General features: G+C 57.1%; 1 long non-coding RNA gene across 1 annotated transcript; it reads right to left on the bottom strand.

Moving 5' to 3' along the window:
- Positions 1 to 7,799: 7,799 nt before the first annotated feature.
- Positions 7,800 to 8,738, bottom strand: LOC111824523. Its single transcript, XR_002827618.1, has 3 exons — positions 8,628 to 8,738; positions 8,283 to 8,502; positions 7,800 to 8,144 (listed from the first exon to the last, which is right to left on the bottom strand). It is a non-coding gene; the product is annotated as an uncharacterized LOC111824523 (long non-coding RNA).
- Positions 8,739 to 15,452: the final 6,714 nt, after the last annotated feature.

Below are 15,452 nucleotides of genomic sequence, written 5' to 3' on the forward strand. Positions count from 1 at the left end.
AGTAGCCAGAGTTGGTCTGGTACAAGCTACCGGGCAGCGGGCACTGCCGTCAGGCATCTCCAGGGGGCGGTAACTCTGGCTGGTGACGGTCTGGAAGCTGTCCCGGACTTGTTCCCTGAGGGCAGCAGGAGCTATCACCCCGGGACCTGGGGTGCTTCTCTCCAGCAGCTCTCCGCCCCCCTCCAGCCCCCAGGATGCCTCGGAAGTCCTTTGGGCCCCGGATCCTTAGGAGCCAGGCCCTGAGCCCCCCAGAGCCCCAGACCGGGGCAGGCAAGGCTCAGGGTCCCCGTGCGTGGGTGTCCGTGAGAGCTGAGGCCCAGCAGGGCAGGGGCTGTGAAGGGGGTGTACAGACCGTACCCCATGGCTGGATTGTCGGGAGCATGGAGACCGGCTTGGTATGAGACCGCAGGCCGGTAATTCGATGTGTAGCCGGTGCCTTTATGACTGCCCATGCGGGGCTTGAACTCCTCCCGGCCTGCAGGTGCGGGGGCAGGGAGGCAGGACCCAGGTCAGCAGGGGGGGAGCACAGAGGGCGGGGCTTCCCAGGCAGGGCCAGTTCCCCGCAGGGCCCAGGGGCCCCGTGATGGAGAAGGCACAGCCAGGGCAGCAACCTGTGCGATAGGGAAGGCCTGGCCCTCTGGGACTCTGGCTGAGGGCCCAGGTCAGTGTGGCAGCGTCCCAGGATGGGTCCTGGGCAGGGGCTACGGGGCGGGCCTGCGGACAGCACACGTGTGAACACGGTCCCTGCGGGGCTCGGGGGGCTGCGGTCACTCTGTGTGACAGGCTGGAGGGGGGCTGCTTCTCTCCCACAGGAGGCCTCCCCATCCTCCTGTGTCCTGGGGGGCTTCTGCACAAAGGCGCCCTCACCGTAGGCTGTGCAGTAGGTGGTGGCGTAGAATTTCATGGGGTCCGCGCAGCCCCCTGAACTCGTCTTCACGTAAGGGGAGGCAACCCCCAGGGGGATTTTCCCCGTCATCGTGCTGTGGGGCAGGGCCCCCGGGGGCCTAGGAAGGAAACACACAGAGCCTGGGGGTCCAGCAGCCCAAGGGCCCCGGCTCCGGCCACGGAGACCACAGAGGAGGTGATGGAACCCCACCCGACTGGCCCCCGACCAGGCCTGCCTGTGTCCACCACCCACACCTCCCACTGAAGGAAGGACTCGTCATTGTCAGCATGTGTCTCGGGTACTGGGCCTCGGTTCACTTCCCCACACCTTGGTGTGAACTCCCGTTTTACAGCCGGGGAAACAGAGGTTGCAAGTGATGAAGGATTAGCTCATCGTCGATGGTAGAGCCAGGACCTGGGCACAGGGCCCCTGACTCCTGCCCGTCCTGATCCTAACCCAGTGATGGCGAGCCGATGACACGCGTGTCACTTCTGAACTCATTTTTTTGGTTGACTTTCTTTGTTAAATGGCATTTAAATATATAAAATAAATATCAAAAATATAAATCTTTGTTTTACTATGGTTGCAAATATCAAAAAATTTCTATATGTGACATGGCACCAGAGTGAAGTTAGGGTTTTTCAAAATGCTGACACGCCGAGCTCAAAAGGTCCGCCATCACTGGTCTAACCCCACACACCGTCCTCTGGGGACCGACGGCCAGCCTCTGGCCGGTGGGAACTCCCGGCTACTCCAGCTGGACGCCCACGCCCAGCCCCGGGGCCTTGTCTCTCCCTCCACTCCTGGGGCCTCGCCCACCTCCCCCCAGAAGTTGGCTCTGCCCAACCGCAGCTGGCCCCACCCTCACCTGCCCTCCGCAATGGCTGTGAGGTCTGCGAGAGGAGAGCGACAGGAGGCAGGAGCTGCTCCAGAGAATCCTGGGCCCTCAGGGAGGTGGCCAGGCCAGGAGTAACAGTGGTTGCCTAGCAACCGGCGCCTAGCAACAGCGTCCCACGCCTCTGAAGCCGTTCTAAGGCCAGGGCCCTGTGAGGGGCTGACCTGGCCCGAGGGGGGCAGGGTGCCAGGAGTTGTCCAGGCCAGAGCCTGCCTCCGCGGCCTCCCCCATCGCCGGCCTCCGCCTGCCAGGGCCCAGCAGAGCTGTGCTCTGAGTGACGCGAAATAAAAGATAATCCAGAGCAATCACTTCCATTTATTGAGTACCCACTTCTCAGCAGACACTTGCCATCCGTTATCTACAGTAGCTCTTCCAGGTCGCTATTATTATTCCTCTTGTCCCATGGGGACGATGAGGTTAGGCAAGCAGCGCGGCTGGAGAGCTGGCAATCAGAAAACAAGGCTGGTGCGCAGACGTGGGTGGGTCCAGGCTCCACGCTCAGCCTCTGGGTTAATGAACGCTCGCCGTGTTCTGCCAGCGCCAAATCCGTGCCCAGCTCCTCGGCGCACATTAATCTTTATCCCCAAGAAACCGCAGCCCTCGCGGGTGTGGTTCAAGCCGGATCTGTCGCCTTTGATGAGGTTCTGATCCCCTCACGCCCCCGCTTCCTCCTCTTCCCCGAGGGCTGTGGCTGCCTGCGCACAGGGCTGCTGGCGGACTCAGCACCTGAATGATAACTGAGGCTCAGCTTTTATTTTTTTAAATATATTGTTATTGATTTCAGAGAGGCAGGGAGAGAGACAGACAGAAACATCAATGATGAGAGAGAATCATCGATCGGCTGCCTCCTGCACGCCCCCTACTGGGGATCGAGCCCGCAACCCGGGCCTTTGCCCTGACCGGGAATCGAACCGTGATCTCCTGGTTCATACACAGGTCGATGCTCAACCCCTGAGCCAGGCCGGCCGGGCTCAGTGTTTAAAGCTGCTCTTCTCAGCCTTATTTTGCAGATGGGAAAGTGAGGCCTGAGGACGAATTGCCCGGCCTCACAGCTGGCGGAGGCAGGGCCGAGTCTGAGGCCCCTGCCCCGCTGGGAGGGCCCACTTGCCCCCCCTTCCCTCCCCCCCGCCCCCCACCCGGCGCTGGCCGCTTTAGGGCTTGTAAATGCTTAGCACTGGATCTCTGGGGAGGTGGGGTGGGAGTCCTGATCTGTAACATTTGCCAATTTCCGGGGCATAACGACTCCTGTCGTGACTGCTTTCAAACTCCAAGGCAATGTCGCTGAGCTGGGAGCCGGGAGGACGAGGTCAGGAGCCCACTGAGCTACAGTGTGTCCAGCACACGGAGGCCGTGGCCGGAAGTCGTCTCAAGGTTAGTAGTTCCATCAGCAGGCGATGACTTTGAAGTACTTATTACCTTCATTTTAAAATGTATTGATTTCAGAGAGGAAGGGAGAGGGAGAGAGAGAAACCTCAGTGATGAGAGAATCATGGATCGGCTGCCTCCTGCACGCTTCCTACTGGGGATCGAGCCCGCAACCCGGGCATGTGCCCCTGACCAGAATCCGCTGGCCGACGTTCTAGCCACTGAGCAAACTGGCCCGGGCCCCCTTCATTGTTCACGGGGCCAGGTTTTCCTTGTTAACAGTGGCTGAGTTCCACAGTCAGCTTGTAAACTCCCTGGAGGTTTCACCTGCTCTCATGCTGGGTGTGAGCAGCCCTGCCCTCAGGAGAGGGTGAGGTGTGAATGCAGGGGAGTTGGGGGCTGCACTCACCCCGAGGCGACTGGGCCTGCCAGGGAGGGTGCCAGTGTCTACATCTGACCCCACAGAGGGACCCCGGACTCAGTGGGGCCCAGGGCCCCGGGAGGTGTGGCAGGCAGAAGCGAAGGCGCACAGCCCTGCCCTCCAGCGAGGAGCTCCCAGTCCAATGGCCGAGGCTTACGTAAGCCCCACCCATGAAACGCAAGAGAAGGTGCCATGGGTGGTGGGGGGGGGGCTCCCCCGGCGAAGGGAAGGAATGGGTTCCTCGAAGTGTCTGTAGAGAAGTGCTGATCACAAGCAAGAACTCAGACTCTGAAGCCAGCTGGCCTGAGCCCTGCCCGCCCCACCCCCCTTATAGCTGTCAGACTCGGTGCCTGCTCTGCATGCCTCAGTTTCCCCTTCTGGAAAGTGGGGGCACTATTGGTAGCTACCCATGGGGTTGTGGTACGCCTAAAGCACTTAGCCCAGTGTCTGGCACACTTAGATGGTAGGTGCCATCTTAGAGTTAGGAAGAGGCCTTGGCAAAGGTTGGGGCCGGAAAGTTACAAGCAGGCATTCCACAGGGCCCTGCCCTCGGCGAGCCAGGGCCTCAGACCCAGGAGTGTGATGAAGTCCAACGCAAGAGCCTGAGAGGCCGAGCTCAGGAGCCGCTTGCCGCTCCACAGCTGGCGGCTCCCCCTTGCCTCCCTGACCCTGGGTCGGCCCCTGGAGGGGAGGAACACAGCGCCCACCCGCAGGGCTGGGGGGGATCTGAAATGCCCTCTGCAGCAGGCCTGCACCCGGCGGAGGTGAGGGGCGGCCTCCATGTGGAAGGCCCGCAGGACCAAGGTGGGCAGTGCCCGGCCTGCGTGGAGCAGGGGTGACTGTCCCCCGAGGCTGGGCACCGAGGGGCGAGGGCGCAGCTGGGGAAGGCAGCCTGCAGGGGCCTGTGCCCAGGGTGCCTTTTAGCAGGGGGTGAAGCGTTTGAAATGCTCCCCTAGCGCCGTGGTCGGCAAACCGCAGCTCGCGAGCCACATGCGGCTCTTTGGCCCCTTGAGTGTGGCTCTTCCACAAAATACCACGTCCGGGCACGCACGTACAGTGCGATTGAAACTTCATGGCCCATGTGCAGAAGTCGGTATTTTGTGGAAGAGCCACACTCAAGGGGCCAAAGAGCCGCATGTGGCTCGCAAGCCGTGGTTTGCCGAGCCGCAGTTTGCCGACCACTGCCTCTAGCGCCTGGAGGGAAGCTCTGAGCCGCTGGGGACCACCTGGGCCGGAGCCCAGAGAGACTTGGGCAGGAATTCCCCAGGCGGAGGCCCTCCCGGCCCCAACGCCCATCAGGGCCGGCAGCTGTGGTTCTCTGCTGTGTGGTGCCACCCAGCGGCCACAAGCTGGAACTGCAGGAGAGGCGCTGCCTTCCTGTGGCTGGGGCTGCAGGAGGAGGGAGCCCAGCGACTACCTTGCCCCAGACGCGAACGCGAATGGGTGGAGGCAGCTTTGGCTCTGGGGTTGCGGGGCAGATCCTCTGGGAAGTGCTGAGCCTGTGGCCGTGCGCTCCACGCCACGTGGTTCCGAAGGGACAGACTGCCCTGGCTAGATGGGTGACCTCGGTCCAGGCCTGCGCAGTAAGATTGAGAAGGCAGCGTTTCCGGGGCCGAACATGGGGTTCAAGTATCTCTTTGCGTCCCTGCTTTCAGTTCTTTGGGGTGTGTATCCAGAAGAGGCGTTGCTGGGTCCTATGATACGGTTCAAGTCCCTGTGCTGGAGGCCTGCGGCCAGGCCCAAAGGGTGCTGTTTCCTGGGCCCTGAGACAAGGGGTGCTGGGGGGGGGCGAGGGGGGAGGGGTACAGGATCAGGTGTGGCCTCAGGGAAGGCCTGGGCTGAGCCCCCTGAGCCTTCAGCCGGGAGAGGAAGAGGAAGAGGCAGAGGTGCTGATGTCTAGGGTGAGCCCCGGTCACATCCCTGCTCCTTCCTAAGCCTCTTCTAAAGCGTGGGTTTGAGGTCTGGCTCTGCGACAAACAGGGCTGTGTGACGTGCCTTTAGTAACCGCCCCTCTCTGGTCCCGCTGCCTGTGAAAAGCAGGGGCGGGTCCGGAATAGGGGGTCCGGCTGATGTGTTTGTAGTGGGAGATGTGTTGCTGGTTTGGGCTCAAGCCTTGGATCTCTCTCTTCAAATGGATATTGAAATGATGGCTGTCCCCCACCTACTCCTCCCCCCACCTCATCCGTGAGGCAGCAGGACCCCCAGCCCACCCTCTTTCCGGCCCCGGCCCCTCTGCCTTGTTACAGGGGAGTGTGGCCTGGCCCTCCGGGGCCTCTGGGCCCTCACGGGCAGTCTCTCCCAGCCAGACCCTCAGGCGTGTCCACAGAGGCCACGGGGTCCATGAAACAGCTCACCAAGCCCCTCATTCTGCCAACGGGAACACTGCTTCCGAGCCCAGATTCCTCTGAGGCCACCTGCAGACCTCCCCCAGACCAGGTGCCCCCACTGTGCGACCACCTGCATCCCAGGGGCCCCGAGGTGCCCCTGCGGTGGAGCAATTTGAAGTTGGGACATGGCGTACCAGGGCACTGCCGAGTGGCAGGGGTGTGGTTATTATGGGTGTAAAGATTGGGTCCAGCCCGGCTGGTGTGGCTCAATGGTTGAGCATCAGCCTATGAACCAGGAGGTCATGGTTCGATTCCCGGTCAAGGGCACATGCCCGGGTTGCAGGCTCGATCCCCAGTGGGGGGCCTGCAGCAGGCAGCGATCCATGATTCTCTCTCATCATCGATGTTTCTATCTCTCTCTCCCTCTCCCTTCCTCTCTGAAATCAGTGAAAATAAAAAGACTGGGCCCAGGGAGGAGCCTGCAGACGGGCCAGATGCCTTCGGCTCCACTGCGGGTTTTCCCGTTTCCAGCTTCTCTGCAGGACGACTTGGGCCGGTAGGAAGGTCCGCCTCCTTAAGGAGAGCTGCAGGGCCAGGCTCCTCAACCCCCCTGGACACCCCCCCCCCCCATTAAAAAGTGCTCTGGAGGCCCTGCTCACTGCACATCACCTGCAGGAACAGAAGTAGCCCCAGTCTAAGGGCCCGAGTCCCATCTCTCCATCTTTTGTAAAAGGAACCGCCGCCTGGCGGCTGAGCCCGCTCTCCCCTCCGCCCACCGCCCACCGCCCAGCGCTGGCGTCACTGCTTCCCCTGCGTTTCCCCCCTCAGCAGGCGGGCGGGCGGCGTTTCCTGGAAGAACGCGTGTTTATGTGATGGCTGTCCTGCCTCTGCCTGTTCTGTTCTTTCACTGTCTCCTCTGGGGGAACTGGTTGATCTTGCACGAGGTTTAAAAATTCATGACTCCTGGGGAAGATGAAACAAGATGAAGCAGAAGATAAGAACCTAATCCTGGCCCTCCACCGGGATGGAGATATTCTGGGCAGTGATTGGGACTGGGGGCGGGGGGCGGGGGTCAGGAGAGGGGGTTCTGGACGCACGGAGATCTGGGGTCGAATCTGTCGGGCTGTCTGGCTTCCTCCACTTCCCGCAGCCGTTTGCTTGGCTGTACCTCGAGGTCACAGTAGCACTCACACACTTAGGCTGTGGATTCGGGAAAAAGACTGATATTTCAGTGCTTAGCACACAGCCCGGCCTAGAGAAGGCTCTCCTCAGTGTTTATGGTTATTTTCCATTTCCCAGACTCCCTTGCAGTTTGATAAGGGCCAAGCGGCCAGTTCTGGCCCCCAGCGCTGTGGGAGGGATTGAGGGGTGCCGCTCCCAGTCTGAGGTCACTAGGAGTGGCCATGAGTTTTCCACTCTTTGCGGGTGGGGACCCTGTGCTGGGATGGAAGAACCGAGAGACGGACGCAGCCTGGAGCCCTGCGTCACCGCATGGAGGCCCTTCGGGAAGGTGGTAGCCGCCTCGCTGCTTCACGCCCCCTAGGCCTGGGCTCTTGTTTGCTTCTGCAGCCTGAGCGGAGAACGGGGGGTGGAGGACTTCTTGGGAAAGAGGTTTGGATTGATTCTGTGTTAGTCAGGGTTCTCCAGAGAAACAGGACCACTCGGATGTTTACACAGGGAGAGATAGAAATAGATTTATTGTAAGAAACTAGCTCATGCGATGATGGAGGCGGGCAACTCCCAAGATCTGCAGGGTGAGTCAGCGGGCCGGAGGCCCCAGAGAGCCGGTGGTTGGGTTCCCATCTGCGTGTGAGGGCCTGAGAACCGGGAGGCCGGGGGCGGGGGGGGGGGGTTCCCCGCTGAAGATAAACAGGCTTGAGGCCCAGGAAGAGCCGCTGTTGCTATTTGAATCCAGAGGCAGGCGATGAGCTGACGTCCCCGTTGGAAGCCAGGCAGGCAGGAAGGACCGCTGCTGGGGAGGACGGGTCTTTCAGGCCCTCAGCTGCTGGGAGGCGGCCCACCCACTTCAGGGAGGGCAATCTGCTTTGTGCAGTCTACTGAACTCGCTGTTAATCTCGCCCCGAAAACGCCCTCACAGAGACATGCGGAGGGTGACGGACCGCCTATCTGAGTGCTCGTGGCTCAGTCAGGGTGACGCATGAAATCAAGCATCACGGTTCCTCCGTCGCCGAGATGGCGCTCGACCCGGCAGAGCAGCATCTCAGACATGTGGAAAAAGATGTTTGATCCCTAAAATAATGAGAGAAAAGGCCCGAGAGAGAGAGGTTCTGAACAAGTTCAAGATTTTACCAAATGTTGCAAGGAGTCTGGAATGCTTATGGTAGTAAAATGCCGGAAAGAAAATTCTGCATTAAAAGAACGTCTAACCTCTTCGTTGGACGGTCTGCTCAGTGCCACCTTGTCTCTGGATCCATTTTTGTTCGTCAGTTTATGTGGATCATTGTATCCCACATAGGAGTGAGATCCTGTGATATTTATCTTTCTCCGACTGGCTTGTTTCGCTGAGCGTGGTGCTCTCCAGGTCCATCCATGCTGTGGCAAGTGCTATTCTGATCCTGCTTTTTATGAAGAATGTACAATGGGATACCTGAAGGAAAGGGGAGAATTCAGAAAAACTGGAATTCCTACCAAGAAAAGGCTACAGAAGCTTCCAACAAGCATGTAGGCAAATACTCAAATGATACTAACTCTACTCATGGAAATCACAATTACCTAAAATAGAGGACTCAAGGAAGTGTGTCTGCTTATCCTAAATTATGGAAATATTAATTATATCTGAAATAAAGTTTTGTTTTTTTTAAAAATCAAGCATCACATTGCGTCTTAGGGGAAGCAGATGGACGAGGGGCCTGCCGAAACGTTAAGAGGATGGTAGTGGCAAGGAAGCCGCGGCCTGGTCGTTAAGTACCTGTCGCTGAACTACAGATGTAAGACCTAAAACCGCAAAATTCCTAGAGGAAAACACAGGGAATTCGCGCCTTCACATGGATCTTGGCAATGATTTTGTGACTATGACCCCAAAAAAAGCACAAGCAACAGAAGCAAATGTCATGCAAGGGGACGACCTCAGACGCACGGCTTCTGCCCAGCAAAGGAAACGCCCAACAGAACAGGAAGGTGACCTATGGACGGAGGAGAGAAAGGTTTGCAAACCGCGTATCGGAAAAGGGATTAGCATCCAGTGTATAAGGAACCCGTACAACTCCCAAAGGCAAATAACCCAGCTTAAAAACGGGCAAAGGACATTCATAGACAGTTTCCCAAAGAATATATACAAACTAGAAGCTCAGTGCGCAAAATCGCACGGCTCACCACGCTCACAGCCCCGCCCTCCTGCACCGGTCCTTGGTCGTTATGGCGTTAGGGCCACTGGGTTTTTATAATATATTTTATTTTATTATTTTTTTTAAAATATATTTTATTGATTTTTTTTTACAGAGAGGAAGGGAGAGGGACAGAGAGTTAGAAACATCAATGAGAGAGAAACATTGATCAGCTGCCTCCTGCACACTCCCTACTGGGGATGTGCCCGCAACCAAGGTACATGCCCTTGACCAGAATCGAACCCGGGACCCTTCAGTCCGCAGGCCGACGCTCTATCCACTGAGCCAAACCGGTTAGGGCGGTTTTTATAATACAGATGGCCAACGGGCACATGAAAAGGTGCTCCACGCTTCTGATCATCAGGGAAATGCAAACAAAACCACCATGAGATATCCCCTCTCACTGTCAGCACGTCTGTTATCAAAAGACACGCGCTCAGGGCTGCAGGGTGTGGAGAAAGGGACCCTCGTGCACTATTGGCGGAGTACTGAGGCCCCTCAACATGTTTGAACGGCCCAGCCAGTGTGGCTCCGTGGCTGAGCGTCGACCTGTGAACCAGGAGGTCACGATTAGATTCCCAGTCAGGCCTGATACATTGAACTTCATCAAAGACACTGCTGGGAGAATGAATATGCAAGCCACAGGCCGGGGGGAAATATTTGCAAACGTTTCTCTGGCCACCGACTGGTATGCAGGATAAATAAAGTACACGTACAATTCAATAATAAGATGACAACAACCAAATTTTAAAATGGATAGAAGGCCCTGGCCGGTTTGGCTCAGCGGATAGAGCGTCGGCCTGCGGACTCAAGGGTCCCAGGTTGTGGGCTCGGTCCTTAGTAGGGGGCGTGCAGGAGGCAGCCAATCAATGATTTCCTCTCATCATTGTTTCTCTCTCGCTCTTCCTTTCCCTTCCTCTCTGAAATCAATAAAAAAAATAAATAAAAATAAATAAAATGGATAAAAGACTTAAACAGACACCGTGCAAAAGAAGATACATGAATGGCCAGTAAGCATGTGAAAAAAGTACTTCACATCATTAATCGTCAGGGGAATGCAAGTTAAAACCACAGCAAGGCGCCGGTCCCTGCCCACCAGACAGGCCGACGTTTGAAGGACTGGCAGCACCAAATGCTGACCAGGTCCAGGGCCGACTGGCTCTGCCAGGCACTGGTGGTGGGATGTGAAATAGCGCATCTGCTGTGGAAGAAGTTCTGGCAGTTGCTTTTTTGTTTGTTTGTTAATCCTCGTCCACGTATATTTTCCATTGATTTTTAGAGAGAGTGGAAAAGAGGAAAAGACAGACAGAAACATCCATGTGAGACCAGGACCTGCAACCAAGGTACGTGCCCTTGACTGGAATTGAACCCGGGACCCTTCAGTCCCACAGGTTCTATCCAGTGGCAGTTGCTTTTAAACTAGACATATACCTACCTACGACCCAGCAACTCTATGTCTAGATCAGCTGTGGGCAAACTACGGCCCGCGGACCGGATCCGGCCCGTTTGAAATGAATAAAACTAAAAAAAAAAAAAAAAAAAGACCGTACCCTTTTATGTAATGATGTTTACTTTGAATTTATATTAGTTTACACAAACACTCCATCCATGTTTTTGTTCCGGCCTCCGGTCCAGTTTAAGAACCCATTGTGGCCCTCGAGTCAAAAAGTTTGCCCACCCCTGGGCTAGATACTTACCGAGAGAAAGAAAAGCATTTGTTCACACAAAAAGACTTGTTTGTGGAATCTTCATTCATAATAGCCCAATACGGGAAAGCGCGGAGGCGTCCGTGATAGGAGAATGGCCGGACTGAACGTGGTAGAGTCAGACGATGGAATGAACGCTAAACGCCGATGGTGCGCTGACACACAGGAATCTCAGAAACATTTGCTGAGCGGAAGCAGGCGCGCACGGAACAGTGCACACGCAGCGAGTCCAGCTACATGCAGTCCGCGAGCGGGCTCTTCCGTGGCGGGGAAGTCAGAGCTAGGGTGGCCTGGGGGGTGCGGGGGGGCTTTCTAGGGCGACGGTGATTTCTGTATCTTGATAGGAGTTTGGTTGTTAAAAGTGCGCTTTTTTATAAATTCAGCAAATGCGTACTTACAATTTGTGCATTTTAGCCCTGGCCCGTGTTTCTCGGTGGCTAGAGTGTCGTCCTTCCCACCAAAGGGTTGCAGGTTCAATTTTTGATCAAGGGCACATACCTGGGTTGCGGGTCAATCCCAGCCCCGGTCAGGGCATGTGCAGAAGGCAGCCCATCAATGTGTCTCCCTCACATCAATGTTTCTCTCTCTCGCTCACTCCCTCTCCCCGGCCCCCTCTCTAAAATTTAATGGAAAACATTTTGAGAATGAACAACAACAAAAAGATTTGTGCATTTTATTGCATGTATATTTTATAGCAAGAGACAAAAAGCTTTAAATAAATATCAAAGTCTAGTTAATAATTTGCATTCTGAAGTATTTAGGGGAGGTGTTCTGATGTCTGTAATTTTCTCTGAAATACATAAAAAAGTAGATGCTTTTATGGGTGGAGAGGGATGGAAAGACAGACAGATGTGTGATCGATCAAACAGCATTAAAAAGTTAGTGGCAGGCACTGTCCGGTGAGGCTCAGTTGGTTGGGCATCCGTGCCCTGAAAGGTTGCTGGTTCGATTCCCAGTCAGGGCACATGCCGGGGTTGCTGGCTGGATTCCCAGCAGGAGGCAGCTGATCAGTGATTCTTAATCATCGATGTTTCTATCTCTCTCTCCCCCTCTCCCTTTCTCTCTGAAATCAATAAAAATATACATTAAAAAAAAGTCTATGGCAGAATCGAAGTGCTGGATGTATGGGTGTTTACTGCAAAACTCAACATTGTTTGAAATTTTCAATAACAAAATGCTGGGAAAACTTGATAACATTTTATGCATTTGTTCTTATAGTTACCTTTTTAATGTGGGCAAGTGACCGCTATTGACATAACTGTTCCATTTCCAGGGATGATCAACAGCTTCCTTTTAAAACTAATTTGTTTAAATAAAAAAGGGACTTTTTTATTGAAGAAAGCTATTCGGTAAATATTAGTATAGATGGTGCACGGATTCGGTCAAGCTCAGGCTGGCCAGGAGTGGACAGGCTCGGTCTGGGCCGGGGTGTTGAAGTGACAGGTTCGGGGGGGCCGGGGTGTTGAAGTGCACAGGCTCAGTCTGGGCCGGGGTGTTAAAGTGCACAGGTTCGGGGGGGCCGGGGTGGAAGCCCCCCTTGCTGCCCCCGCTGTGAGCTGTGCGCCTGGGCGAGCCCCCTGCAGGCAGGGATAAGGCGGCCTGGGCAGGGAGGCCTCCTGTGAACAGACAGCCCAGGGAGCGCATTCCATTCGGAGGGCCACACCCCGCCCTCCTCCCCACACGGGATGAGGGCAGAGGACGGTCCAGCAGGGACAACCGTCTGAAGGATTCGCTGGGGCAGGGGGTGAAGGGCCCACAGATCCATGGGGAGGAGAAGCGGAGAGCGAGCTGGCTGGTGCTGAGGGCCCGCACAGATCCAGCAGCAGCGGTTCCTTCCCCAGCCCGCCCTCCTGGTGGGGAGGGGGTGCGCCCCCCGCAGGAGAGGGGGTCGGCCGGTGCCTGTGCGCCTGGGCCTTCGGGTGCAGTGTGAAGAACGCCGGGTTCGGGACTTCGCTTCCTTTAACATCCAGGTCCTCCAGGGGCCTGGGCAGAGAACCAAGAACTTTCCACAGTGGGAGAGCGCCAATCCATTACCACCCTCGCCCCAGCCCCGGGGCAGGTCTGAGGCAGTGCAGCCTGTGCGGCCTGGGCCCCGGGCTTGGACCAGCAAACGTCCTCTCCCAAGCCTCCCTCTCCTCGTCCGTCTCACGTGGGCGCTGAAGGCCAGGCCGCGTGGAGCCCATAGCAGCGGGCACCGCAGCTAGCGACCTGCAGCTGTGGTCACTGTGCGTGTTAACGGGGTCAGGCATGTTCTGAGCACTTTCCACGCCTCACTTCCCGTTGTCCCCGCGCCCACAAGGAGGGAGGCGCTGTTCCTGCCTTTGCACGGGTGAGACACGAGGCCTGGAGGAGGAGATGACGCGCCAGGGTCGCCGGCTGACGGACGGTCCTACTTGGGTCTGACTCCCAGCAGCGGCCCTGCCCTGGTGTCTCCATTTCCCCCGCGTGGGAGCCGGGGCAGCACCAAGCTGAGCATTTCATCACGTAGGAGCTACGCCGAATCCCCTGGGAGAGGAAATGTGCATCTTAACGTCGTCCGTTGCGTTTTAGAACGGCTCCCGCGATGGGTAGTGACGTAGTGTGTTCCCCTGGCCCTTTTTCAAACTTGACTCTGAGGGAGAGAGGAACATTGATTGTGGTTCCACTTATTTATGCCTTCATCGGTTGATTCTTTTTTAAAAATATATTTTTATTGATTTCAGAGAGGAAAGGGGAGGGAAAGAGAAATAGAAACATCAATGATGAGAGAGAATCATCAATCGGCTGCCTCCTGCATGACCCCCACTGGGGATCGAGCCCACAACCCGGGCATGTGCCCTTGACCAGAATCGAACCCGGGACCCTTCAGTCCACAGGCCGACGCTCTATCCACTGAACCACACCAGCCAGGGCTCCCTGGTGATATTTTGAAGAGGAGCCAGGTTTGTGCCGGTGCCACCCTGTCCGGAGGCGAAGACACAGACCAGATGACCGCCAGGTGTGCCCAGAGCCAGCCAGAGAGGCCTCCGCGTGGCCAGGACGGACACGCTCCGTGGAAGGCGCACAGCTCAGGCAATGGTGCTCGGCTTGTGGATTCTGACGGCTTCAAATGCCTCCGTGAGAAAACGATGGGGAAAGGACAGACTTGACTGACCCAGTTTGATGCGCCCGGAGACGGGACTCGCCAGGCCACTTCAGATGGGCCGGGGCAGGGCCAGACGCTCAGGGGCCTGGCGCGGGCGGGAATGAGGTCAGCGAGTGGTGATGTGTCAGACGGAGAGGAATGAGCGTAGCTTCTGTTCGGCAGGGCCCTGGGGGGCCGCCGGCCCTGGCTGCGTGCTTATTAATTGTTGTGTTATTTTTACCGCACTGTGGCCGCCCTCGTTTTCCTTCAGGCCTAATAAAGGGAAAAGCTGTTTACATAGCACCCCTGTGCCTGACACTGAGCAGCTGAGGCTCGCAAGGCCTTCCCTCGTGGAGATGACACAAGCCAGCAGCCGGGGAGGAAAACAGCTCCGTCCGCAGCGCCCAGGCCCAGGTGGCAGTGGCGGCGGCTGGGTGGTGTGTCACGTGGGACAAAACCAGGACAACGAGAGGTCAGACCCCCGGGAACAGCTCCAAGTGCAGAGTTGGCTACGGGGGTGGATGGCGTCAGCGCCAGGGTAGACGGGCCAGCCGCTGCCCGTTCTCGAGGCTCCCGCAGCCCAGATCTCTGTCCATAAACTGCCTGCGCAACCTTCTCCCCACGTCAACGGGGCTGAGACAATGGCCAGGGGCTGCGGTGAGTTCCCGGGCGACATCCGTCTTCGCGTCTGCCCTGCTCTGCCTTCTCTCACACCCGTTCCCTGCGTAGGTGAGCGCTGCGGGTTTTTCCATCGAAGGTCTCGTGACCACGGTCTGTTTTCTCTCCAGCCTCCGCTGGCTGTACCACAGGCTCGGCTCTCCATCTGCGGATGAGACGGCCCTGCACAGAGCTCTGGTGACCTTCCCGACGCGCCAGGCGGGTAGGACACAGGTGACCCCGCTACCTGCCGAGGGCTGGCTGTGTGCTGCATCCCTCTCTCGCCTGACGGTCACCGCTGGTTAAGATAGGGAGCGTCACCGTCCCATTTGACAGAGGGGGAAACCGAGGCTCAGGCCAACCTGTCCATCCAGCAAGGAAGCGGCGGAGGCAGGACGTAACCTTGTCACCAGTGCCTCTGCTTCCTCCCGCCACCCCGGTGACGGAGAGCCTCCGGGAAAGGTCCTGGCCGCGTCCTGCCCCCTCCCCACGTGACCACAGGTCACGCCTCAGAACCGGCAAGTTCCTTTGCTACAGTTTGTCAGTGGAGCTTTCTGTGTCCCGGGAGCAAGCTGGGCAGCCTGGGAGGCAGGCCGGACGAAACCAGGCTCGGGAGTCTGTCTGTCCGTTGTTAATCCTCACCTGAGGATATTTTTCCTTTGATTTTTAGAGAGAGTGGAAGAGAGAGAAACATCGATGTGAGAGAGACACATACCAGTGGTTGCCTCCTGCACCCGCCGCAACCAGG

The sequence above is a fragment of the Myotis lucifugus genome, unplaced genomic scaffold (genome assembly GCF_000147115.1).
Source record: "Myotis lucifugus unplaced genomic scaffold, Myoluc2.0 scaffold_1974, whole genome shotgun sequence".
In the NCBI taxonomy this organism is placed as follows: domain Eukaryota; kingdom Metazoa; phylum Chordata; class Mammalia; order Chiroptera; family Vespertilionidae; genus Myotis; species Myotis lucifugus.